This window comes from Dermacentor variabilis, chromosome 5, assembly GCF_050947875.1.
Source record: "Dermacentor variabilis isolate Ectoservices chromosome 5, ASM5094787v1, whole genome shotgun sequence".
In the NCBI taxonomy this organism is placed as follows: domain Eukaryota; kingdom Metazoa; phylum Arthropoda; class Arachnida; order Ixodida; family Ixodidae; genus Dermacentor; species Dermacentor variabilis.
Window position 1 is genome coordinate 174193791 of NC_134572.1, and position 25448 is coordinate 174219238.

General features: G+C 45.3%; 1 long non-coding RNA gene across 1 annotated transcript; it reads right to left on the bottom strand.

The window, feature by feature from the left end:
- Positions 1 to 4954: 4954 nt before the first annotated feature.
- On the bottom strand, positions 4955 to 8332 carry LOC142583345 (uncharacterized). Its single transcript, XR_012828604.1, has 3 exons — positions 7916 to 8332; positions 5908 to 6117; positions 4955 to 5073 (listed from the first exon to the last, which is right to left on the bottom strand). It is a non-coding gene; the product is annotated as an uncharacterized LOC142583345 (long non-coding RNA).
- Positions 8333 to 25448: the final 17116 nt, after the last annotated feature.

Here is a 25448-nt window from a genome sequence, read left to right on the forward strand (position 1 = left end):
GGGAGCCACTGCTTGGCTGGATTAGATCTCTTGGCGCTTCGTTAAAAACAGCCCAGGTGAGTGCGACTTCGTCGCGTGTGATTACATAAAGAGCCCAAAGATGGGGGAGTCCTCTCTGGACGAAGAAGCGTGACGATCATGGAATGATTACGCTAGCGGGAGTAGTGACGATGGAATATGACACTGATAGCGTGACGGCGACCACATGACCAACATAGTGCGACGACGCTGCGACGGCATCGGCACTCGTTACGCCTCAATTCACAGTATATCCACAGTTGACACTGCACTATCTCTGGAATCAGCCCAGGTGTTTCGGAGACAAAACGTCATCCAGATATCATCGCGTACTTGCGCACGACCTTGCTCTGACCTTGGCTTCGCATTGAAAAGTTTCATAAGTAAACGCTCGAAAGCTTTTATTTATTTGTTTATTTAGAAAGACCTCACAGGCCTACGAAGAGGCATAGCGTGAGGGGGGCGTATGGTACAGTTTGTCACAAGATACTATCGGTAAAAAGATATCCATACATAAAGGTATTCAAACATTGGCGCAAAACGATGAAGTTTACATATGTACAGAAAGATGTAAAGAAAAGAAAAAAAGAAAAAGGAATGAACAGATAAGCATTGCATAAAAACAGCAAGAACAGCAAGAAGCATTACATAAAAGCAGCAAGATACTTTGCGTTGAGACGTTATACACAGCGTAATGTTAAAACAAATATGAAAACAAACATATGGCATAGCGCGTACCAATACATTGAAAACGTAAGCGAAATGGGATTGATAAGTAACCGTGTTCTAACACACACGGGTACTTATCGCACTCCCTACGCACAGTGTCGAGGAAGATGTTTGACCAAATTGCTGCTATTATCCTCTGAGTTTCCCCAACGTTCAAGAAATGAATGGGATATCGAGTTTACATTCGCTCAAAATGGGGGTCCTTTCAGGGGGAGGTTTGCTCCTTACATTCATGCGTCCTCCTAGCCACTAGTAGACTATCATGGGGTGCTCAGTTAAGGGCAAACGGGCAGTTTCTTTATGTTTGGTGCAGATAAGATGTACTTGAGGCAATGTTCATATTGCGCTGGTTAATTAGGACAGTCGGTGCAAGGTACATATGCAAGTGCTCCTGTTTTAACGATTGTGCAGAGCTTTAGGTAATGTGTGTGCGAAACTTTATGATTTGTTACCTAATTTAGGGCTTTGAAAATAATACCATACTCTTTTTCTTCCCATTCTCTTGCACACGATTTGTTACATAATTTAGGGCTTTGAAAATAATACCATACTCCTTTGCTTCCCATTCTCTTGCACATGCGAGGTGATAACGGCGTCCTTGGTGAACAAAACGAGTCACCTAGGCAAATGTCACATTGTGTGGCTTAAATCTGTCCTTTCTCATAAATCAGTTATTCGTGCTCTCCATAGCGTAATAGGAGTCTTTTACGAACGTTGCAGAATTTAACTGGCACTGTAAGAAACGAAGCAGAAACGGAGCTCCAATTCAGAGAAAAGGGACTCTGCTGGCGAAGTTTCAAACCGGTGTCACTTATATACAGGTAACGTTCTAAGTTTTTGTTTCAATTATGGACAACTGAAATTTGTAATGCAACCTCTTGAATGATGCAGTCTCACTGAAAATCGGGCCGTGGTTCTACAAAGTTGTCAATGTATGTTGCCTTTGTTTGCGGCGACGTTTCCTGCGTGATAACTTCTTTATCAAAACTCAAACTCGTTGACGTAAACGTTACCCAAATCACATAGTGTTTGTGCACCTTATTGCCTACCTTCTGCGACGTACTAAGTCTTGGTCTCGCGCGGCGTGCTGTGGCAGTCGGTTGCTGAAACGTGAAACTTTTCTGGTTCGGTGGTGTCTAGGTTCTGAATTGCGATGCCTTCCATGTGATAAAGAAGTGCATTTGTTGACATAGAGTATAACGCAATGTTAGACTCATTTAAAAAGGCAAACGCCTTACATGTCTAAACATTCAGTCGACCTTCAAAGTTCTTGAGCCAAAACGCGTCGAGGAAACGAAAGGTACAAATACTATCATCATCAGTGGCTGATACTCCGCACAGCATCAAAAGTATTGCGAGAGATTTTGCATATAGAGAACACAGGATGTCGGGTTTGGCAACATATTGATGATTAAGAGGGTCAGCAAGCTCATTAAGAGGGATGACTCAGCGAATTAGGAGGGATTACTAAGGGATTATTCATGTGTACATCATGTACTAAGGGAGTACATCATGTGTTTGTCTTCAGTGCATCGCCGCTTGAGCTTTCTCCTTCAAGTCGTCTTAGGGATAATGTGAGACCCTTTGAATTCTATTTCTCGCTTTCAAGTGCGAATAATAAGAGAATTGTCGGTGTTCTTTGTAGCACTTGCCTGCTATATATTAGTGGCATTAAAACTTGGCTGAGAAACGCGCTGATAACCTCCTCACACGACAAGGCAAAGCATGGAAATAATCACCCGTCAGGTCGGTTCTTCCTAGTGGCTTGTATGTAGTAATGTGTAAAGCCAACTTCGAGCGCAGCTCTTAAGAGGAAGCTTTAGCTCGGGCCCAACTCTGACGTGGCCTATTCAAATACATGTAAAACGCAAAAACGTTTCTCTGAGATAACTGCTGGACCGATATTGATGAAATCTTTTGCATCTGAGAAAGAAAGGATAGTTATAGTGACTTTTGCAAGCGAAATTTCCATTTAGGGTTTGAATGTTGGTAAAACACTTCGCATGTACTATTAGATGCAATTCACATAATTGTAATATTGTTTCGCATTGCTGAGTGATGGAGTTGTCACTTTAAGGTTTTGTTTTCTGAAAATATTTGATTTTCGCCAGTCTTTATTAAAATATTGACGACCCAAATCACGAATTCGAAACAAACAGTCACTAGATTCTAAGCTTTTCCTTTAAATGCAACAACCCACGCCAGATTTGGTGCAGTGGTTGCCGAGAAAACGAATTCTCTTTTTGCATGTATTCAGAAAGGAGCACCCGAGCTAAAGCTTCCGCCTAAGGCCCATTAATTGATTGAAAACTTTATTATTCCACCCTGCTGGGGTGCCCGCCTCTTAACCTACACGCAGGTAGTGGGGGAGAACGAAGCAGTATCGAAGCGTTGAGGACGGTGAGTCTTCACGGCCTCAACGGCCAGGCGCATTGCTCAACGCTGGTCGTCTTCAGCTTCGCTCTGGAGCAAGGCCTCCCAGGTTTCTCTACTGTCAATGTTTTCCTTGGCCCCTGGAGAGCCAGCGCATTTCCATATTATATGGTCTAGCGTACCTTATTGCTTACAAATTTTGCAGAGGGCGTCGTTATAGTCCATCGGCTGTGTTAAGTAGATCCAATGTGGTGATGTATATTTGTTTCCCAGGAGGCGTCGCCAAATGCGAGCGTCCTCCAGAGAGAGAAACCGATGCGGAGGAGGAAAGATTCTTCTTTCGGCTTTGTAATGATCTACAACTTCCCTGTACGTGATGATGCTATCTTTGATCCCTGGAACTGGCCTCTCTAGAGTTGCCCGGTGGTAGAGTGCTCGGGCGAGCTCGTGAGCGGCTTCGTTGCCTAGGACTTCTTCAAGGGCCGGAACCCAAATAAACGTTATGTCTCTCCTCGGAGGGTTATTGAGTAGAATTCGGATGGCCTCTTCCGATATTCTCCCTTTGTTAAAATTTTGGATAGCTAATTTGTTATCGCATAATATTACTCCCGCTTTTGTACCCGCACAAGCGAGCGCTACTGCAATCTCCTCGGCTGTACAGGCGTCCCTCGTGCACGTGGAGCACGCTATCTTAACGCACCCGTCGCCATCAACCACCGTCGATACCGCAGCCCCGTCTCTGCCGTAAGCGGCGTCCACGTACGCTACTTCATGCGCCGGTGTGTTTTTAAGTTTATTGACTAGAGCCTTAGCCCTGTGAGCTCTCCACTCTTTCTTGTAGATAGGATGCATACATTTAGGTAGGGGGGCGATTGGGAATCGTTTGCGCACGTCCAACGGAATGTCCTTCTTTTCAGTCGGGGCACCCCTGTCGCATTGGATTCGTACCCATTGCATGATTTTTCTCCCTGTTTTAGACTGGCCTTATCTTTCCAACTGAGACACTCGTACTGCCTTAGTGAGCTCAACTAGCGTGTTGTGAACCACCATTTTTAGGAGGAGATCTGTTGAGGGCGAGTCTGGGAGCCCCAGGGCTCTCTTAACGCTCTTCCTAATGATTGCATTTATTTTCTCCTTTTATTCCCTTTTAAACACAAGAGACGGTGTGGCATACGCTATCTGGTTGGTAATGAAGGCTTGCATGAGTCTGAGGAGGCTGTTCTCTTTGAGGCCCCTGCCTTCCCTGACAAAAATTTTTAGTAACATTTTATAAACCGTCTTTAGACAAATGTTACTAGAACCTATCGACATTCTATAAACCGTCTTTAGACACCGTAACAACTTCCTAGTAACCTCCTACCGACTATTGGCCACCGATATTGAATTGAAAGTATAGATATAAAATGTCGATAGAATTCTTACCGACTGCTTATTATCTTATGTCGTTAGAAGGTGTCAACTGTGAAGCGACTATTTATTGACCACCTTTATACATCCTAACAACTTGCTAGTAACATCCTGTCGACTATTCGCCACAGATAGTTGACAGGATGTTACTAGGAAGTCGTTAGGATGTATAAAGGTGGTTAATAAATAGTCGCTTCACAGTTTTTAGGAAGTACATAAAAATTTTATTCAGAGGTAACTACTTTTGCAATTATATATTGCAATAATAAGCTTTGATTATCTCTGAATAAAATTTTTATTTGCTTCCTAAAAACTGTGCAGCGACTATTTATTAACCACCTTTATATATCCTAACGACTTGCTAGTAACATCCTGTCAACTATCTGTCTGTGGCGAATAGTGATTGCCAAGTGGCTAGGTGTGGCACGCAACAGAAGACAGGTTTCCATTTGTGCTTGAACACATCCATTTATTATCCCCAGGCTAGTAAGGAGGACGAGTTCTCCAGCTGCCCTGGAAGTAGGCTGAAATGTTGCGTTGTGTAGTCTAGAAAAGAGAAGAAAAAAGGCAATATATTAGTTTTGCTACAGTGACATTGCGACACACCATGCATCTGTTTCTTAAAAAGGAAGTGCACAAGAGACAAGCTTTCAACCCTGTGAGCTCTAAACATCTCCACCTGTTTTGTGCAAAGTCCTAAAAATGCATGAAATGACTGAATTAGTGCATTAAAGCTGGGAGCGTGATGGATGTGCGTAACACCAACAGATGCACGACACATAAACTCTATCATACAAATCGTCATCTACAAACAAAAGCTGTAAATCAACTTCAGTTTAATGAACTTCGATATTCGTATTGTGACCAGTACATGGAAGTTTCATGTGTGAATTATCTTAGGAAAGGCAAGGTGCCAGTCATAACTGTGCTGCAGCTTTGCTTGGGCGCAGGTACATAGAAGAGTTGACTTTTGTGTTGCACTTAAGAACCACGAAATGATACAAGCAACATGTAAGCAGTTGAACAGGCATTACGGACGTTCTACAGCAAGATTAGAAAATGCCTTTGCTGTGCAGGCAGACATTGTCAAAGTGAGCTTGTTACTAAACATGTTAGCTTTCCACAAGACAGGATATTATATTATTAGTGCATTCATATGACCAGGGCCTCTATCACAAAAATACATATGCCAACAGTAATGACAATTTTCTAGTTATGGTGACAAAGCTTGCATTATAGTATGCTATTATAATCAGGTTAATAGCTATTTTAGCAGGAAAGAAAGGAGTATACCCTAAGATAGCACTGAAATTGCCATGAAAGGAGTTTTGTTGAAAACTGCACAAAGAATATTAAGATGCTTCTTTGTGACACACATACCTACTATGGTGTTGACCTTCTTGGAATCCAACGGATCCTTCTGTGGAAGGCATTTGACAGCCGCCCAAAAAAGGACCTCCCTTCAACGTCTTCTATTGAAAAAGGAGCTTTAAGGAGGTCCTCCGCGAAGTGAAAGCCTGAGTTGTTAGCATCCAGGCACAGCCTCTTCAGCATGCCCTTTTCAACGTATACACCGTCACCGATGTTTACCTGTGAAAGATTACAACAACCACAGATTCATTTTATACACGTTTGATCAAGGAATGGTTAGGAAGTAGGGTAAGGTTTGCAAAAACGGAAGTCGCTGCTTCTCGTTGATTCGGTTTAAAGAACAAAGCAGCCTTACGTATACCATACATGCATTGTACTGAGCTGTGTACTTTTACGTAAGACTAGAAAGTATTGGGAACTTCAATGCGAAAGAAAGACATGCATCTGCCTAGAACTAAGCAAATGTGTGCCACCCCTTGACACAGAGTGAGATCTGGTGCTGTTTTAGTGATTAGCAGACATTGAAAGCTTCAAGCCTCATCGAGTATTGGGCCAAGCTGTGCTCGATTAATGACGCACAAGTGCTCGAGAACTATCAAACAAGATGCAATTGTCTTCAAATACAATTCTGACTTCCCCTTGCAGACATGCAGTTTTCAATTTACTGACTGCACTTGGGTGTAAAGATTTTGTCTGACAGAGTGAATAAACCACATACACAAGCAGCATTTTCATAGTTAGCATAGTCTTTAATAGGTACTGATACCTTCAATTTAGAAAGCCCTGTATATTGGGCCTCATCAAACTAATTTCACAAAAGGTTTGTCAAGGTAGAAGCATAGAACTTTAGTCATTAGAAGACAGGTGAAATGAGTTAATTATTGCAATTATTACTGAAAATTAAATTTTAGACAGCTCATCCCAATGAGAAATTGATGCAAGCAGTTTGTACATGCCACATAAGCATTTAGATATCAAAAATAGGTATTAGAGAAAACCTTCCCCTAGAGGTTCATTAGTACAAGCCGCCATGCCCTCGAGGAGACATAACTTCTTTTTCTGTAGGCAGAAAGACGCTCGAGTATTTTATTGACACATATATGTGCCCATGCATATATGTCATCTCTGTTGTAAACCTTTTTTTCATGTACATGCAAGGTGTGTTTATAACATCTCATTGTGCACAAAATTTGCATAATAATTTAAAGACCGCGATTTTGTAGTGATGGTATTCCTTTTCGCTATTCGTTAGTGGGCTGACCGACGCCCCGGCCCGTGCTACGTACTGCAGCTGCCGGCCGTTAGCGGTAGGCGAGAAGAGTGATATAGAATCGAGGGGTAAGTATCGCTACAGAATCGCAGTCTTTAAATTATTACGCACTGCCGTAACCTACGATTGCAAGAGCTGACATCTCGTTATTAAGATTTGGTTGGTCTGTCTTTCTTAAAGGCCGGCGTCTGATTGAAATGTCTAGATTAAAAATGCACCTCGTTATTGTAATATCGGCCTATATCCGCTCTGTAACATAGAAGACAAATACGCGAAGACACTCAAGAACATAAACAATACACACAGGTTCTCGCGACGCGGACCTCCAAACCGAACTATATACATACAAAAATCTTCATACAAGCTTCTATCTGCTTAAGCGTCAAACATAGCAATCGCGTGTCAACGCGCGAAGCCCATGATACATCGACGCATACATTACACATGTACTGTACTTGCGGGAATGCCTATATAGCGAATAACCTTTTGCCACGAAACTACCGAACGAACACCAACTTTCAATGTGTTTTCATAATTGTGTGCCCATTCAGGCATAGCAATCAAGGCGGGTAGCAGAATGCAAGTACGCTGTAACATCAAAGGAAGCTTTCGTGAAATTGCTTGCTAAATGTGCACAGCAACATGGCTAACATACGATAGGAAAGCGCTTTGCTCTAGCTAGTTACACAACGCTCATTACGTAAATCATAAGCTTCAAGAATGCGCGCAAGCGTCAAACTTGCTTACCTTTCAAGACTTGGCAAACGCTCCTTCGTCTAACAGGTACAGAGGCACCGACGTTTCTCTGGCGCAAGCACTGTAGAACTTCCGATGAACTCCAGCTCCACAAAAGCACAACCTTCAACAGTCTTCCAAACACTACAATTCGAAGCCCCAGTACCAGACTTTTCACGAGAGCGCGGGCAGGCAGCTCGGCAGAACAAAGGCAGCTCGGACGGGCGCTGTACTAGGGCACTCACTGACGACACTGGTGGATCGCTCGAAACACACGGCGAACTAATGGCTTTACACGAGTCCGGAGGGTTTGGGATGGTTACTGCACACGACAAGGAGCACGTTTTGTCTAGGCACTTCTAAAATATAACTCAAATACCACCTTACTGCTAGGAGCATTCACTACAACCAACGTGGTGTGTCGACCAAACAGATACCAAGGTAAATGTACCTGGTAGCGAAGCTTCCATAGGAGCCCATACGTTCAAAACATGGCGGTCCATGGGCGGTTCATGGGGCTTAGCGCCATCTGTATGTGGTGGGAACACTTCCGGCGGAAGTAAAAATAATGTGACGCCATGTCCGTTAAAAGCAGAAGTGACGTCATTTTGTTTTCGAAGGCGCGAAATTTGTTTTGTTGTCCTTCCTTTGGAGCTATATATTCAAATGCCCCGCCATTCGACTTGATGGGTGTTTCGAGCTTTCAGCGTGGAAAGCGATGCAGGAAGAGGCCAGCCGTACGGTTGTCGAAATCGCATCCGTGCACTGAACATACTTTCTTTAGAGGTCGACGAAAGCTTTAGGTGTAGAGTGCTGATCCTATGGTCGGATGCCAAGCCCGTCGGCCAGCGCATTCTCACGAAAACAACTACGCCATTATCTGGCGGTCGTAACCCATTCCTTTTGACTGAACAGATTAAGAAGCGATGAAGCTACCCGCGTCACCAAATTCAGACAAACTTCGACAAGCAAGAAAGCACAAACTGTGAGGGCGTCGTATTTCAACAGGTGAACTTTACGAGTGCGCCTTTCTGCCCATTTCAAGACGTGCATTGCAGTGCGAGTGATAGTGGCGTCAACGCCCCCTGTAGCGATGGGCGCTGAAAAGAAATGCATTTATTGATAGTAATAAAATTAAACTTTTATTTTCTTAACTCGTCACGAATATATAAGAATGACTAGGAATTTTATTTTCGTTGAATGAATCTAACTGTGTCTCGTTTGAATTAAAAAACGCGTTTTTCTTTCCGAATGTTTGTTCCCTCCAAACATAGTCGCGCTTCAAACGCTGCTCCCATAACCCCCCATGCTGATGTCGGTGACAATCTGTACTGAACCGCTTTTCGCCCGAAGCTTCGCGACCTATTTGAATCGACCTTGCAGATACTGCAGTAGCGCCACTCTGCGGTTTTTTAGAAAAATGTATCTTAAATAAAAAAATTGCGTGTTCTTTCCTAATAACATTTGATAGAGTCCTTTACTATATTTGTTTGGTCCAAAAGTGTGTACTTTGTACTTTGTGATACGAAGTTTAAGGAAATGTATATATAATAAAAACTAAGCGGATGTTGCCTTCAAGATTCGCAATTGCTTCAGGTCATAGAGTTTCTAACTATAACACCTAGAGGGTAATCTGGCGCCACCGTCTATGGGAGTTTCTTAAGGGGGCACCGTGCCGTCATGGGAATGACGGTATATGTGTCTGCGAGGCTAGTGTTGGCTGATGTTGTAAGAGGCTTCGTCTAAAACGTGGATATGGCTACGCAAATAACGCTTTCTCAAAGTAAAATCTTCATGAAATGTTTCCATTCACGCATATTACATCTTTACTCACCCACCATGCATGACCAAGCCAAACAAAGCAAGAACAGACGACCAACTGTTTCAAAGAGAGCGCGAACCTTGTCGTCTGTCTTCCAACTTTAGCGGCCCGCTGATACTTTTTACGTAACATGTAGTCGTACACACAATAACAAGTTCTCATAGTTAAACAAAACATGTTTTCGCGTAATAATAAAGCTAAAACAGCTTTTCATGTGCTGTTCTAGTAGAAAATGAATCATTGTGACAGACGGAACGGTACTTGCCAAGCACGTCTTCAAGGTATCCTGTCTCTACGAGAACGATGCCAATCCGAATCCACAATATACCGGCATTCCCATGCATACCACAACGCAGCAGCGCCAGATTTCCCTCTAGGTAATGTAGTGAGAAACTCTATGCTTCAGGTGCATGCAGGTTGCAAAAGCACGGCCTTCGAGATCAGAGTTTGTCACTCAAAGGAAGCCGTAGTGGGAGGCGGAGAGGCATTAGGCCCCAATCGTTGGGTTTACAGTGCCTAAGTAGGCTTCCTTATTTATAAAGAATATACGGGGACTTCAGCCGAACCATGAGCGAGCTATACAGACACACGCGGTACGATTCGGTGTCCGATCCGACGTGCGGCGCTGCATGCTACGGCATGAGCGGCGCGTAAGCTCCGCCCACATCCAGCTCCCCAGCTTGAGTTCATATCCACGTCGAGAAACCCAATATAAACAACTCTGCACAACACTGCTTCGATTTACGCGAACGCTGTCGATAAAATTATGCCCCTGTGAGTGACAGAACACTTCACGACGGCGCGTTGTCCACTGACGGCTCCGCTAAAGCCAGCGATAGGGCCGATAGGCATAGCTAGGCGGACGTTGCAGCCGACGGCGCTTGCGATCCAGCCCGAGCTCGTCGAAGAGTGCTTAATTTTTCCAAAACAATTAACACTGTACACTTAGGTCGGCCGTAATTAAATACAATTGGTTTACTTGACGCAGTCGTTGCGAAGGGCAAACGTGCAAGCGAAGCGAGCGGCCTCGCTCAGATGGTCGGTGTGTGATGTCTGCTCGCGAAATGCCCTCGCGTCGCGGCTCCCGATCTCACCAGTAGCTTAGTGCTAGTGTACAAGGCGCTGGTTTGCATAACAGGCACACGTTCGAGATAATATTACTGAACTGGTAACTATTTCATGTCAGAAACAAACTGCAGCAGGCAAGGAAAAAGAATAACTGCGAGAAACCGGCCAGCCAGCACCGCCTCCGTGGAGGGAACGTCAGAGAACGTCACATGCCAGCCGCGCTGCCATTGGCTGCGGCCAGACGACGGTGCAGTTGTCGGACACGTCGGACGATGAAAATCTTCCCGGTTTGTCGCACGCCGGACGTCCGCTCCGGCGCTACGGCACGGCAAAACACCTCGATTCGGGCTGCAGTTTCGGCGCGTCGGACGCCGGATCGGACACCGAATCGGACCGTGTGTCTCCTGCTTTAGTTGGCGAACACGAGCCGATCAGCGCGCCGTCCGTGCAGCTCCATCTAGTGCTATGGTGCATGGTCTACGGGCTTCTTTGACACCTACTGAGCACAAATTCATGATCACCGCTCATATACACGCTTCCCATGGCACTAGCTGTCGTGTTTTCGATAATACGTGCCCTCATCTTGAATTAGTTAGACCATATTTCGTCTTAGCGTCCGGTATTAGAAGCAATTTTTTTCTATGAACATTCTACTATCATCTGTTACTAGGAAGTTGATTAAAAATTAGGAAAACAGTTACTGTGCAAAAAAAAAATTTTGAAAAGCAGCCAGTCTTTGCATATTCATTTATAGTTCAGATGCTGTTATATGTTCATTTTTCACTAAATCATTTTTAACAACTTTCTAGTAACCAGTGTTACTAGAAAGTTGATTGAAAATTGTGGAAATTTACACCTGTCCATGAAACAAGACTGTCTTGCACCAGCCATATTCACTGAATAATTATAACCTTATTGAATAATATTCATGCATGTTTTGTAACTTGGGTTATGTACTTTAAGAACATAATTATTTTTATTGACTTCCTATTGAATCGTGTCTCTAAAAAGTTAAGATAGTGTGTCTGAACTTTCTAGTAACTTTCTTTTTACATACTGAAGTTAGAAAAGAAGTAACCAACTTTCTTTTGACAAACGTTACTAAAAAGTAAAAGTCAATAGGATGTTACTAAAGTTGATAGGATGTTGATAAAAGTTCTAAAGAAAGTAAGGAAGCATTTTTGTATGGGTTTGAGTGAAATTCTCCTAAAGATCCCCGTTACCTGCGCCGCATATCCTTCTAGCTTCTTGATTGTCGTGAGGTTGCATCCGTTTCTCTGGATATACATGCCCAGAATTCTGATTTCCTCCACCTTGGGAACCTCATTTCCGTTTAAGAAAACATTGATGGGTCTGCTGCTCCCAGCGCGTCTCCTTTGATGCTTTGGCTCACTGATTAACAGCTCCGAGTTCTGTGGCGAGCACGCCAAGCCTCTGCTGGCCGCATACTCTTCCACCATATTCGCCGCTATCTGTACTTTAAGTTCGATGGCTGCGTCACTCCCACTGTTAACCCAGATGTTGATATCATCCGCGTACATGCTAAATTTAATCGATTTGATCTTATTGAGTTCCGCCGGGAGACTCCTCATCGCTATGTTGAATAGGAAGGATGATAGCACCAACCCTTTCGGGGTCTCCTTGCTCCCAAGTGTGATGGGAGGGGATTTTACATCTAGAAATTTTATATTCGCCTCCCTATGTGACAGAAAGTCTTTGACGTATGCATATACCCTGTGTCCCACACCTACATCTTCGAGGCCTGCCAAGATAGCCTTATGGCTAGCGTTGTCAAATGCCTTGGTGAGGTCGAGGCCTAGGATTGCCCTGGTGTAAGTTGAGTCTTATCGGTCTAGGATATTATGGTTAAGCCTGAGCATGACATCTGTACTGAGCCCTGGCCTGAATCCAACCATTTCATGTGGCCAGAGATCATTCTCTTCCATATACCTGGTCAGTCTCGTTTGAACAACATGCTCCATCAATTTCCCTACACACGAGGTGAGGGAGATTGGTCGCATGTTGTTCAAGCCGGGTACGTTGCCTGGCTTGGTAATAAAGGCTACGCCCGCCTATTTCCATGATTTTGGGAGTTCTCATTTCTCCCACAACTGGTTCATGTATTTGGTTAATGCAATGATGGGCTGATCGTCTAGATTCCTGAGAGCTGGGTTCGTTATTCCGTCCAGACCGGGGGCCGATCTTTTTCTGAGGTTATTAATCTCTGCTCTAACCTATGTCGTGGTGATGGGGGCATCGAGATCTGGGTTGGGAGGTCCCTCGTAGTCCTTAAACACGTCGCTCTCTTCTTTTCCAAGATATGTCTCTTGGAGGTCGGTAATGAGCTCGTCATCTGTGCCAAGAAAGCCATGCCTCGCTCTCACCTGTTTTGTACTAGCTTGCATTGTTGATTTACTAGGATCGATTAGATACCTGAAAAGGCTCCGGGTTTTGGAGAGACTCATATTGGCTTCCATCTCATCGCACTTGCTGTGCCAAACTGGGCAAATCCCGATGGTTCATTAAAGTTTTTCTCAACTATTGGTTACGCCTTTGTGTTTCCTAATAAAATAATGACGACGACGAACGCGGGAGCAGTGGCACGAGCGCGTTCGCGCGGTAGCGCCGAGGGGCACCAACGAGCCGTCTGTGGAAGAAGACGCTGGAGCCTTTGCTGGCGACGATAGTTTTTCTACACGTGGCTCCCAGTATCGTGGTCTACGCGATACTGGGAAAACTAGCCCTTAGCACTTTCGCTGTAAGAACTGGCGTGGACTGGAGAACAATGCTTTGGATAAAAAGTGGGATACCTTTGAATAAATACGAGGGTTGAACCAGAAATAAGGTTGCCAAAGAGCTCCAGCCACACTGGCAGGTGCGAGGCAAAATTCGGCCACACTGCTGTGCGCAGCTGTTCCCCCCACTCTCGATTCTCCCAGGCCGCGCTTCGCTGCGCTGCTCATTCTTGGCTCAGCAGCCATCCGATATGGATGGTCCCATTGTTGATTCCGCCAAGTGCGAGATTCGTTCCGTAATTCGCTTTTTGCGCGCCAAAGAAACTTCAACCGTGGATATTCATTGTCAGTTGACAGAGGTGTATGGCGACAAGTGTATGTCCGTTCAACAAGTCCCAAAGTGGTGCAAGGAGTTTAGTGCCGGTCAGAAGGAAGTGCAAGATGAAAAACGGAGTGGAAGACCGTCAGCTTCTGAAGCGATTATTGAGACAGTCCAACGCGAAGTGCTTCAAAACAGGAGGATCACCGTCCATGAACTTGTTGCACAGAATCCTGGGAGTTCTTACCGCACAGTGGAGATAGGTTTGACTGAAAAAGTGGGGTATCACAAGTGTTGTGTTCGATGGGTACCGCTGCTATTGACATCAGACCACAAGGAGAAACGCCTTGACTGTGCTCGCCAGGTTCTTCAAAAGTGTCAAGAAGATAAGGAATGATTGTTAGGCTCTATTGTTATGGAAGACGTAACGTGGGTGGACCATTTAACTCCCGAAAGAAACAAAAATCCAAACAGCCGCGTCACCCAGAGTCACCAGTCGCAAAGAAGTTCAAACAAACTACTTCTGCTGGCAAAGTCACGGCCAGTGTTTTTTGGTATCGTAAGGGGATAGTGCTGATCGATTTCAGGAAACGTGGGACAACAACAAACTCAGACAGGTATTGTGCAACACTAAGAAAGCTCAGGCGAGCTATCCAGAACCATCGGCGAGGACGACTGGCAGCCGGTGTAACGCTGCTTCACGACAACGCCCGACCTCACGTGTCTCGTCAAACCCAGGAACTTTTGACGAACTTTGGGTGAACTGTCATGCCCCACCCACCGTACAGTGCAGACTTCGCGCCTAGTGATTCTCATTTGTTCCCCAAGTTAACGGAACATTTCAGTGGGGAACACTTCCGGAGCGACGATGAAGTCAAAGAACAGGTGAAACGTTTCCTCAACGGGTTGGCGGTGGAGTTCTACGACATTGGGATACAGAAATTGGAGTACAGTCTAGAAAAAATTGTTGAAAGAAATGACAATTATGTAGAAAGAAAGTGCAAAGTTTCATCTTTCCAATGATGTAAATATCTGTGAGAATAAACAATGTTGTCTATTTCTAAAATTGATGGGAACCTTATTTCTGGATCAACCCTCGTATTTGGATATTACGGAATAACATTACTGGCGGTTTCTCAACAAGACATTAACTAGAAGGGCTCTGATTTAAACAACAAGCACTTGTTAGTGCGTGATAGCTAGGACACCACGCAGGTAAAACAATTTCAGTCCACATGCAACCGACCTAATATCTTGGACGAATTTTCAATAAATCTCTTTTAAATTTATTTGGAAAAGGATGAAACACAAAGTGCATTTTAATCTACGTGTAGTGGCAGGAGAATAAAGCGCATGAAGCATGAGTCAGTGTCATTTAGACCATACATACCATCGCAGCAAAATTTCAGGGTAGAGCCAAACATTTGTGTCATGTTGCAAAATAGGATGTGGTTAAACTGCAGTGTTTTTCTGCTCTGCAAGTAGTGGCATGCTGCAAGTTCGGTCTCAATGTTTAAGGCCCGCACAGATGCCGCTGGCAGATCGAACGGAGGAAACAAAAAGAAGGGCAGCCGGACGTTTTGACCTTCCGCAGCTTGAGATGCAAACAAATAGCCGAATACTACACCGGGACCTGCGAAAAAAGGGAACGTTTTAAGGTGATTAGCATTCTTAGGGTACGTCACACATTTTCGGGAGGCTGGATCTATCTATCTATCTATCTATCTATCTATCTATCTATCTATCTATCTATCTATCTATCTATCTATCTATCTATCTATCTATCTATCTATCTATCTATCTATCTATCTATCTATCTATCTATCTATCTGTCTGTCTGTCTGTCTGTCTGTCTGTCTGTCTGTCTGTCTGTCTGTCTGTCTGTCTGTCTGTCTGTCTGTCTGTCTGTCTGTCTATCTATCTATCTATCTATCTATCTATCTATCTATCTATCTATCTATCTATCTATCTATCTATCTATCTATCTATCTATCTATCTATCTATCTATCTATCTATCTATCTATCTATCTATCTATCTATCTATCTATCTATCTATCTATCTATCTATCTATGTTTTGTCAGGTCGCTGTGTAGAACAGCTGTGGAAAAAACGCTAAAAGACTTGAGGGACGCTTAGGCTTCGCCTTTCAGAGTAGAGCGCAATAGCATTCAAGGATCCCCGACTGCTTCTTACTCTTCCCGACCACTGCAGCTTATGTAACCATAATGTTTACGGGGAAACGTTGGCAGCGAACGCTATGCACAAAGGAGAGCTTTGTGGCTCTTTTTCTTTCTTTCCCCCACACGGCCGGCGCCGGCGCCGCCGCCGGCTACGCGTAAAGGCCCAACCACAGGCGGTTAATCGTGCGCGCCTGGCTACACGTCACGCGTCTGCGAGGCCGTGCGCGCCTGTCCTATACGCGTCTAGAGAGGGGAGACGCGCAGTAATCGCGCGCGTCAAGGAGGTCTTGATCTTGGGCGCCATTCTGAGCGTACATGACGGAAGTGGCAGCTTGTGCACCCACGTCACGTGGCTCACATGTACACTTCCGGTGGTTCGGAAAGGTTGTTGAAGTTTCAGACTCGTACGGAGACGCCGGGAGTAGCTGCTGGTTTCGTGTCGCTAGAGCACAGAGGCTATGGAGGCGATCAACAAGGAAGCGCTGATCATCTGCGTAGATGCTCGACCTGCGCTTTGGCGGCAGGCGAAACACAAGCGCCACAAGAACAAGCACATGACGAGGTACTCGTGGATCGTCATGCCCAACGCTGCCTAACAGGTGAGTGCTCGGAATTTCATACGGGAGTCATACCGGAGCAGCTTTAATCGCAGTCGAGCACGATCGGGATCGGATTTTGTGATCACGATTGCCTGTACTGCGCAATCTGCGTAGAACCGATCGTGATCAAGAAATTTGATCGCGCTCGATCGCGATCGAAAGCCTGTGTGGAACCGGTATAAGCTGCCTCTCTCATCAGCCGACTCGCAGATGTTGAAAACGCGTTTCATGTGTGTAGATGACATTATCACAGCGCTGCAAAAGTGATGGAAGTCCTAGGGGAATAAATTTCGGCGCCTTGGAAGACGCTTCAGAAAGAGCCGTGCCGTGTCAGACGACGTTCAGGACGACGTCATCTGGCTGGTTTTCGATGACATGATGTTGCTGCGCTACACAAAGGAGGGTAGACCGTATAAGTGATTTTGAAGTTTGCATCTTAGCCGGCGTGTTAAAAATGAAACACGGGATTCTAGTGCTTTCCCTTTACCACGTCAGCCGGCGAGGCCGCATGTTTATATTACAGCTGGCAATGCGCCGCATTTATGGCGGTCGATTCAAAATTGTGCTTACACAAGTAAATAGATGCGCAGTATGCATTATATTCAGCTTTGTCTAATTGGCGATAAAAGATTTGTGCGGCATCGCAGCTCCGATTATCACATGTTCCGTTAAATGTGATCTGGTAAGGGGACGTATAAGCAGTACAAGGATAGCTTTGTATATTTATTTATTTAGGTACTAACAAAGCCAGTTTGGCTTTGCAGTGGGGAGCAGAGAAAGCAGAAATACAGGTACAACATAACAAGTAAAATAGCACATAGCGCATGGCCGGTCGGCGTGCCACAAGGCGCCGCCGTATAACTCCAATGCGCCGCAGGCGTGTCCTTCCATTGCTGTCGCTTGACGGGGCAGGTTTTATGCAGTGGCCGCAGTGCACCTGGTACCCACGTGGCACACGACGTGGCCATAGCCGGTAGTGCGCCGAGTCACTGACGTGGCCCGGCGATTGCCTCCGTGGCACTGGGCAGTGGCAGACGGCTTCAGGGAGCTGGAACGAGGCCGTGTCATGACGCCGTAGACGGAGCTGAGGAGCTGGAGCTCATCATCATCATCATCAGCCTGGTTACGCCCACTGTAGGGCAAAGGCCTCTCCCATACATCTCCAACAACCCCGGTCATCTACTAATTGTGGCCATGTCGTCCCTGCAAACTTCTTAATCTCATCCGCCCACCTAACTTTCTGCCGCCCCCTGCTACGCTTCCCTTCCCTTGGAATCCATTCCGTAACCCCTAATGACCATCGGTTATCTTCCCTTCTCATTACATGTCCTGCCCATGCCCATTTCTTTTTCTTGATTTGAACTAAGATGTCATTGCCTCGCGTTTGTCCCCTCACCCAATCTGCTCTTATCCCATAACGTTGCACCTATCATTCTTCTTTCCATAGCTCGTTGCGTCGTCCTCAATTAGAGTAGAACCCTTTTCGTAAGCCTCCAGGTTTCTGCTCCGTAGCTGACTGCTGGTAAGACACAGCTATTATACACTTTGCTCTTGAGGGATAATGGCAACCTGCTGTTCATGATCTGAGAATGCCTGCCAAACGCACCCCAGCCCATTCTTATTCTTCTGATTATTTCCGTCTCATGATGCGGATCCGCCGTCACTACCTGCCCTAAGTAGATGTATTCCCTTACCACTTCCAGTGCCTCGCTACCTATTGTAAATTGCTGTTTTCTTCCGAGACTGTTGAACATTACTTTAGTTTTCTGCAGATTAATTTTTAAACCCCCTCTTCTGCTTTGCCTCTCCAGGTCAGTGAGCATGTATTGCAATTGGTCCCCTGAGTTACTAAGCAAGGCAATATCATCAGCGAATCGCAAGTTACTAAGGTATTCTCCATTAACGCTTATCCCCAATTCTTCCCAATCCAGGTCTCTGAATACCTCCTGTAAACAGGCTGTGAATAACATTGGAGAGATCGTATCTCCTTGCCTGACGCCTTTCTTTATTGGGATTTTGTTGCTTTCCTTATGGAGGACTACGGTGGCTGTGGAGCCGCTATAGATATCTTTCAGTATTTTTACATATGGGCTCGTCTACACCCTGATTCCGTAATGCCTCCATGACTGATGAGGTTTCGACAAAATCAAACGCTTTCTCGTAATCAATGAAATCTATATATAAGGGTTGGTTATATTCCGCACATTTCTATATCACCTGATTGATAGTGTGAGTATGATCTATTGTTGAGTAGCCTTTACGGAATCCTGCCTGGTCCTTTGCTTGACAGAAGTCTAAGGTGTTCCTGATTCTATTTGCGATTACCTTAGTAAATAGTTTGTAGGCAACGGACAGTAAGCTGATATGTCTATAATTTTTCAAGTCTTTGGCGTCCTTTTTCTTATGGATTAGGATTATGTTAGCGTTCTTCCAAGATTCCGGTATGCTCGAGGTCATGAGGCATAGCGTATACAGGGTGGCCAGTTTCTCTAGAACAATCTGCCCACCATCCTTCAACAAATCTGCTGTTACCTGATCCTCCCCAGCCGCCTTACCCCTTTGCATATCTCCCAAAGCTTTCTTTACTTCTTCCGGCGTTACCTGTGGGATTTAGAATTCCTCTAGACTTTTTTTTCTTCCATTATCGTTGTGGGTGCCACTGGTACTGTATAAATCTCTATAGAACTCCTCAACCACTTGAACTATCTCATTCATATTAGTAATGATATTGCCGGCTTAGTCTCTTAACGCATGCATCTGATTCTTGCCAATTCCTAGTTTCTTCTTCACAGTTTTTAGGCTTCCTCCGTTCCTGAGAGCATGTTCAATTCTATCCATATTGTACTTCCTTATGTCAGCTTTCTTACGCTTGTTGATTAACTTCGAAAGTTCTGCCAGTTCTATTCTAGCTGTAGGGTTAGAGGCTTTCATACATTGGCGTTTCTTAATCAGATCGTTCGTCTCCTGCGATAGTTTACTGGTATCCTGCCTAACGGAGTTACCACCGACTTCCATTGCACACTCCTTAATGATGCCCACAAGATTGTCGTTCATTGCTTCAACACTAAGGTTCTGTTCCTGAGTTAAAGCTGAATACCTGTTCTGTAGCTTGACCTGGAATTCCTCTATTTTCCCTCTTACCGCTAACTCATTGATCGGCTTCTTATGTGCCAGTTTCTTCCGTTCTCTCCTAAGGTCTAGTTCTTACCATCCTGTGGTCACTGCAGCGCACCTTGCCGAGCACGTCCACATCTTGTATAATGCCGGGGTTAGCGCAGAGTATGAAGTCTATTTCATTTCTAGCCTCGCCGTTCGGGCTCCTCCACGTCCACTTTCGGCTATCCCGCTTGCGGAAGAAGGTATTCATTATACGGATATTATGCTGTTCCACAAACTCTACTAATAACTCTCCCCTGCTATTCCTAGTGCCTAGTGCCCACTGCCTTGTCTCCAGCCTGCTTCTTGCCTTCCTTGGCATTGAAGTCGCCCATTAGTATAGTGTATTTAATTTTCACTCTACCCATAGCCGATTCCACGTCTTCATAGAAGCTTTCGACTTCCTGGTCATCATGACTGGATGTAGGGGCGTAGACCTGTACAACTTTCATTTTGTACCTCTGATTAAGCTTCACAACAAGACCTGCCACCCTGTCGTTAATGCTACAGAATTCCTGTGTGTTACCAGCTATATTCTTATTAATCAGGAATCCGACTCCTAGTTCTCTTCTCTCCGCTATGCCCCGGTAGCACAGGACGTGCCCGCTTTTTAGCACTGTATATGCTTCTTTGGGCCTCCTAACTTCACTGAGCCCTATTATATCCCATTTACTGCCCTCTAATTCCTCTAATAGCCCTGCTATACTCGCCTCACTAGATAACGTTCTAGCGTTGAACGTTGCCAGGTTCATATTCCAATGGCGGCCTGTCCGGAGCCAGTGATTCTTAGCACTCTCTGCTGCGTCGCAGGTCTGACCGCCGCCGTGGTCAGTTGCTTCGCAGCTGCTGGGGACTGAGGGCCGGGGTTTGATTGTTGTGTTCATATAGGAGGTTGTGGCCAAATACTGCACCAGGGTGGCCAATCCTGCTCTGGTGAGGGAGTGCGTTACCGGTTCTGGTCACCGGGATCAGGCCACACTCTAGGCCTGTTTATGCAATTTTATCAACACGCGTATTTCTTTTTTTTTAATCCGGTGGAAAATACCGGCACCGGGATTGGAACCACGGACCTCTTGCACGCGAGGTGGGTGTTCTACCTCTACGCCACCGCTGCACCGAGCTTGTAGCCGGCGAACTTTCATACGTCCCCTCTACTGTCCGCATACCTGATGAATCCTGATCATGTCGCCAGAGCACAGTAGGCGATGCGTCTGCCCCAGTCGATGCCCACGCCAGCAATGCGAGCTCATCGCTCTTCGGCCGCTTTTTCTGCCTGTTCTCTCGCGCTTCACGCGCTTAACGTGCCTTCTCTTGAGATGACTTCTTCATTGCCTTCTTTTAACTCTTGCCTTTGCACATTCCTTCTTTTTTCCGACAGGCATCTTCATCTGCATCACCCGAGACGCACGTGACTCGCTTGTCGCTCATGACAATTACGCAATATTTTATTCTGTTATCAATCGTTCAGCGCTTTTCTTGCCATATCTCCTATTTGTCGAGTTTGCTTCACTTCATGCGCCAGGGCAAATATTGAAATTTGGCGAATAAATACTGTAGTGTATACGTGTTCTTACTGTCAGAACAAATTTATTAAGTGTGTTGGCTGCAGTATGCTGAATGACATAAAAATGGCCCGTCGTCTGCCCAGCTAAACCCTGACAAGCAATGGCTTGCACTATACGCTGCTGCCTTTCAAATATGACGCGTGAGCGCAACGCCACTTCCCTACCATGAATATAGGCTACAAGCATTCAATACGTAAAACAGGTAGTTTTTTGCGAGCTGTATAAAACGCCTATTTCTGCCACCATAGTGCCTAAAATGAGGCTTTAGGTTTCTTATTTAGGCACCTAAAACCCACATTTTAAGTTACTAAATATACGGCCCATCGTTATTTTTAATGCAGCGCTCAAAGTATGCTTCTCTTATGTGTCGCTTTAAATTGTGACCGATAGTCTTTCGCCATCTGATATTGGTGAATGCAATACAACATACTGGTGAGTGCATATTGGAGAGTGCAAGTTCAACAGAAGACGTTCTGATATTCCTGCAGTCCCTACAACTCCTGCCACGACATATACTGAATTCTGTGCTCCAGATTCCTCGGGCACATCTGCATTTTCAGAACGTGCTATACGTAGCATTTCTGCCTCCAAACACTTGGCTTACCTCCAATCACGAAGAGTCCCATATTAACTGCATAGGCCGCACCACCATCGGCGGTAAGTTCAGATATCAGATATGGAAGAAATATGTTTAGAGGAGCAGAACACAGCATGAGAAGAGCTAGCGCTCCTGCAGGCAAAAAAGAGGAGTGACAACGTTGTAATGCTGGTTACATAAACATAATAAACACATAATATGACTGTGCATGACAACAACATATCATGAAGTATGCTAAGAAATTCGTTTTGTTCTGCGTTGCAAATTTTTGGCATGCTTGTGCGAAACCATCCTCAATCTAGTGTCGGCGTATCTACAACAGCACGTGAGGACATCTGGGACACGTGGTTCTCGGGTTATTAGGCTTCGGGGGCTGGAACACATGCACAGTGCTTGATAAACGGTGGATCTGCGATGTGTCAAACGCACTGTGACACTAGAGTGAACTTTTTACTGGTGCCGTAATGCCACGTGGCCTGCTCTGCAACTTCAATAGAACGTCTCGAACCAAATGTCATCAGTGGATATGGCAACGGCAGCAGATGCCATCTTTGTGAGCCGAGCGGCCGCTTTTAAGCGAAGGAACGCCTTCTCACTGGCAATAGACCGGGAGACGACGATTGTTACTTCGATGGCAGATACATTCTTGTTGACTACGTGCTCTGACGGGCCTTGTAAAAGCGTGCAGTGCAGTTTTGACGCATGATTCACAAAGGCTTGCACGGCTGTGGAAAACGACTTTATGCCTCTCAGTGCTTGGAAGAGTTTCAGTTTCTGCTGTTGACCTAATGTGTGGCGAGTTGTGTTTCTCCCGCCTTTAGACAGGCTACTGCGACTTTTAGCGTTTGCGAATATACTGCGTGATGTTCTCGCTACTTGAAATGCGGTATCCCTCGGTGATGATCATCAACGCTTGTCAGTGATATGAATTATTTTCTGCACCTGTAGCTGTATGGTATGTTGGCAGTAAGCCTGCCCACGCTGTACATTATTTTTGAAGACGTGGTCTTCTTGGCTTATTTTGCATGGTGTTGGCGTGTTTTGGTTCTCATTATACTCTAACCGATTTCAAAAAAGGAACGGTTGAATATGTGACTTGCAGGTGTCGTATGGGCAATAATATGGTATGAAATGACACCTTGCATGTCGAGAATGCGTAGCAATAGTCAGCAACTAAGATATTAACTATGAGCGGTAAATATAGCCGTAAGCGGGATGCGACGTCAATGCTTGTGTCACTGCCACTCTCTGCCGCGCCACAGCCAAGTGCTAACTGAAATGTCATGCCTGTCGTCAGATGGCGCGAATTGCTCGTGTTTAAGATGAAGGCAAGAGGGGTCGAAGAAGCAGGGAGAGCGGAGAGTTGCCGGTCACCCGAGTTCTACCATGTGTCACGCATGGAGGAAGGAAAAGGTATGAGGGAGCATACCTGAGCATGCCGCAACGCGATTGAAGCCAACCTGGTGGCGCAAGACGTGATCGAACGTCAAAGTGCGCGGTTGGTTTTAGTGTTCCCTCTCTGCAGGCAAAGCCACGGCAGGGTAGCCGAAGAAACGCGCACCGAATAAAAACAACTAGCATAGCTACTGGGAATCAAAGGTCTCAGCAAATCTGGTTTCTTGCTCTGTGATCTCGACGCCAAATGTCACGTATTCGGCCACCACTATCACCACTGTGGCTTGACGGAGCGTTCGCTTACCAAGGCTTGCTGCGTGACGTAATGCTCCCTCCTATACTTTTTCTTCCTCATGGTCTCCACCTGTAAGGAGCGGCAAGGGAGGAGGACATCGTGGCTCCCTAGGCATGGATGGATGGATGGATGATATGAGCGTCCCCTTTAGAACGGGGTGGTCGGTTGCGCACCTAAGCTCTTGTTATTTTATTGCCTAATGTCCTACCTATGTTAAAGAAAGAAAAGGAAAAGACGCCACGATCAAAGTCTCTGAACCCCTATTGTGAGCTTTACTGTTGTACGCCTTCGTTCTATGTTTCCCCACTTTTCTTCCGCCAGTCTTCCAATCGCCTCTTACTAATCTCTACTGCGTTTACTTTCCCCCTACTCTCGCTGAACCCAATGGCTCCAAGGAGGACAGTGGTGCCTACATCGGCTGCTGGGAATATCTTCACATTGTAATACAACGTGCTCGATCGTTTCTCTAGCTTTACCGCAGCAAGCACATGCTTCTTATTCCTTGTACCTCGCTTTATAAGTGCGTGTTCTGAGGCATCCTGATCTCGCTTCGAAAAGCAATGAGCTTCCGTTTGAGTTATCATAAAATGTTTCTTTCCTGATTTCATTTTTCCCTCGGAAGTAATTACTCATGTCAGGTTTGTTTTTAATTGCCGCCACCCATGGCATTATTTCAGCCTCTCTGACTTTCCGCTTGATGTTCGTTGTTGCTGTGTTGCTCACCATACAGGCTGCATACGTGATGGTCAGCTTCCTAGTTCTTTTCCTCCACTTTGAATCAATGTTATTCCTGTACAAATACCTGAACACTTTCCCAGCTCATTTACTTTCTTCCATAATCCTCAGTCGTTCTTAATTGAGTTTACTGTGAGAGTCCCTCACTTCAAGACGTGTCCAGCCCATATCACTCTGGACATCTTCATTTGTAGTCTTCCCCTAAGCGCCCAATGCAAGGCGCACCACTGATCTTTGGTTAACATCAAGTCCTGTTTGTATCCCTGATTTAAAGCAAACAACAACATTTCCAAAAGTAAGTCCTGGAACCATTACACCTTCCCACATACATCGGAGCACCTCGTACCTATTGTATCCCCATAGTGATCTGTGCTTCATTATGGCTGCATTTCTCTTCCCCTTCACTTTTATTGTTTTTTCCTGTGTTTCCGTATTGCCTTCGTTTATCCATATACCAAGGTATTTATATTCTTTTACCCGAGGTATTTCCTGGCCTTGTAGTGTCAATGTCCGTTCGCTGTTTTCGTTGAATGGCATAACACGTGATTTTTTAACGCTAAATTTCAGCCCTAACTTATAGCCGTCCTGTCCACAGACGTTGCTTATCGCATTGCTTGTTAGCTAGCAACTCAATGTCGTCTGCATAAAACAAACCTGGAAGGTGCTGCCCTACTACTGTATCGGCCTGTTTGTATGAGAGATTAAACAAGATATTACTTCCTTCTAGCGCCTGCGATCTGCATCCTCACGATGCAGATCGTGATTGCATCCTCACATGCACTCTCACGATGCATCCTCATGATTGCATCCTCACGATGCGATGAAATCTGCAGATGCAGATTATGATGCATCCTCACGATCTGCATAATAAACAGCAGTGGGGATAAAGGGCACCCTTACCTCTGTCCCTTGTTGATATCAGCTTGCTCTTTACTCCGCATTCCTTCCCATTCAACGGAAACGGTATTTTCTAGGTAAATCTCTCTCAAAAGCTGCAGACAATCGTCGCTTAAGCCTTCAATTTCCAGAAAATGTTGCGGTGTGCGTTGTCATACGCTCCTGCAATGTCTAAAAAG